Genomic DNA, 2309 nt, shown 5'->3' with positions numbered 1-2309 from the left:
TAAGAGTGCATCTGTGCTGAAGTGTCTACAGCTTGCTCGAGATCTGAAGGAGGAAAATAGATCAGTTCTCCTGAATTTGAAGGTCATGCAGCTCACTATGGGCCCGATATTGTTCAGTATAGAAACTGAGGCACAGAAGGTCAAGTAACTAGCTAAAGAGTATGATCGCTGTTACTGTCAAAACAAGGACTCTGGGACCAGCAGTTAGTGTAATGGCTATGTCGCTGGACTCCCATGTAGTCGACCGTGGTTTGAGTCCCACACCCAGTGGCTTAAAACTCATGCCGGGCACATGTGTGTGCGTGCCCAAGATACCGAGAGGAGAATGGAGGAGAAGGGATTGCAGCATGGCCATCCCACCTGGGGGGTGATTTCTCACTTTCTGTCTCTCTGTCTCTCTCTGTCTGGCGAGCGTATGCACCCTATGGCAAAAAACCTCTCCAAAAAAAAATAATAATAATAACAAGGACTCTAATCCAAGAAGTCTGTCTACATGGTTTGTGCTCCTAACCACTACACAATGGTTCTCAGTATGGTCACAGGACTGTCAGCACCTGCATCAGCTGTGAACTTATTAGAAACACAAATTCCTGGGTCCCAACCAAGATCACCTTAATTGAAAACTCTGGAAGTGGGGTGTAGCAACTTGTGTGTGTTTGTAATAAGATAAAGAGGCTTTTTGTTCTTTTAAATTTTATTTATTGCTTCCATGAGTAAAAAAGAAATATAGCTAGCTAGAGAGAAAAAGGGAGAGAAAACCTCCAACAAGGTCCTGATACCATGATCCACCCCCAGTCTCAGCCCAGTATACTCAAGGAGGTCTCTGGAAGTATATCCAGAACCTTCAGCATAAAACTTTATTGTTATGCCACCATCTATTCTCCAATTTGTGGGGCTCTTTATTTTATTTTATTTTTTTTGTCTTTTTGTTTCTTTTTCCTTTTCCTTTTATTAAATTTTATTTTATTATTATTACTTTGAAGATTTTTCGCAATAGGGCATGTGTACTCACAAGGGAGAGCGCCCGAGACAGAGGGGAAGTGAGAAATCACTCCCTGGAGAGGATGGCCATTCTGCAATCACCCTCTTCCATTCTCGTCTTGGGCATACACACATGCCCAGTGTATTTTTCAGGCTGCTGGGTCTAGGACTTCAACTACAGAGTCGACCATGTGGGATACAGTGCCTTAACCTCTATGTCACTGGCTGGCCCTCCTAATTTGTGGGTTTTTTTTTTTTTTGGAGAGGTTTTTGCCACAGGGCATGTGCATTTGCCAGACAGATAGAGAGGACAGAGAGACAGAAAGCAAGAAATCATCTCCCAGGTGGGATGGCCATGCCGCAAACCCTTCTCCTCCATTCTCCTCTTGGGATCTTGGGCACGCACGCACACGTGCCTGGCATGAGTTTTAAGTCACCGGGTCTGGGACGCGAACCGCGGTTGACTACATGGGAGTCCAGCGACATAGCCATTACGCTAACTGCTGGTCCCCTAGTTTGTGTTTTTAACAAGCCCTCCAAGTGAATCTGATGAAGTTCAAGTTTCAGAACTGATGCCCTGGGTAATAAGGACCCCGAACAACTGTAATAGGTTGCTATAGGTCTTTTGCTATAAAAGAGTTGGGTTGGCAGAATGTGTAGTCTTGGAATGAAAACTGTGAAGCTCAGGGAGCGGGGGATAGGCAGCAGTCCACTTATCCAGAAATTGCCTTCCTACCACCTCATTCCTGTATCTGGGAATTCCACTATTAACCACTCATTCCTTTGGATCGTGAATACTTCATGATTTATAGGACATCTTTATGAAATAGTAAATGCCCTGGCAAAGAAATGCCATAAGCTGCTTAGCAGCCATGAAATCTTATGGAGAGTGACTAACCATTTCTGGTTCCCCAGGACTGGTGCAGTTGTGGGGATGCAGGTTAAGGTACTGGATTCCCACATGTCTGACCGCGGTTCAAATCCCAGACCTGCTGGCTTGAAAATCATATCCACACCATTCAGATCTGCCCAGAACTGAGATAGTTCCTGGGAGACAGGACTTTGGTGCTAAAACTGGGAAAGTCCGCAGCTATGCTTATAACATGGAGGACAGAGCTATGCGGTAGAAGCAAGTACAAAACTCTGAGCGTTGCCATGTGGATGGCTTGGAAGCCATAAGCTAAAGGTGCCCCAGCTTTAAACACAGGAATGACAGAAAATTTGTGAGTCAACTTTTGCCAGCATCAGCAAATGGATGGAGGTAAACTTCTGCATCCAACATCCATCCAGACACAACACAGATCCTTCCCTGAAAAAAAAAAGTTAAA

The sequence above is a fragment of the Tupaia chinensis genome, unplaced genomic scaffold (genome assembly GCF_000334495.1).
Source record: "Tupaia chinensis unplaced genomic scaffold, TupChi_1.0 Scaffold143771_1, whole genome shotgun sequence".
Taxonomy (NCBI): Eukaryota; Metazoa; Chordata; class Mammalia; order Scandentia; family Tupaiidae; genus Tupaia; species Tupaia belangeri.
Note: the sequence above shows the minus strand (reverse complement) of the source record.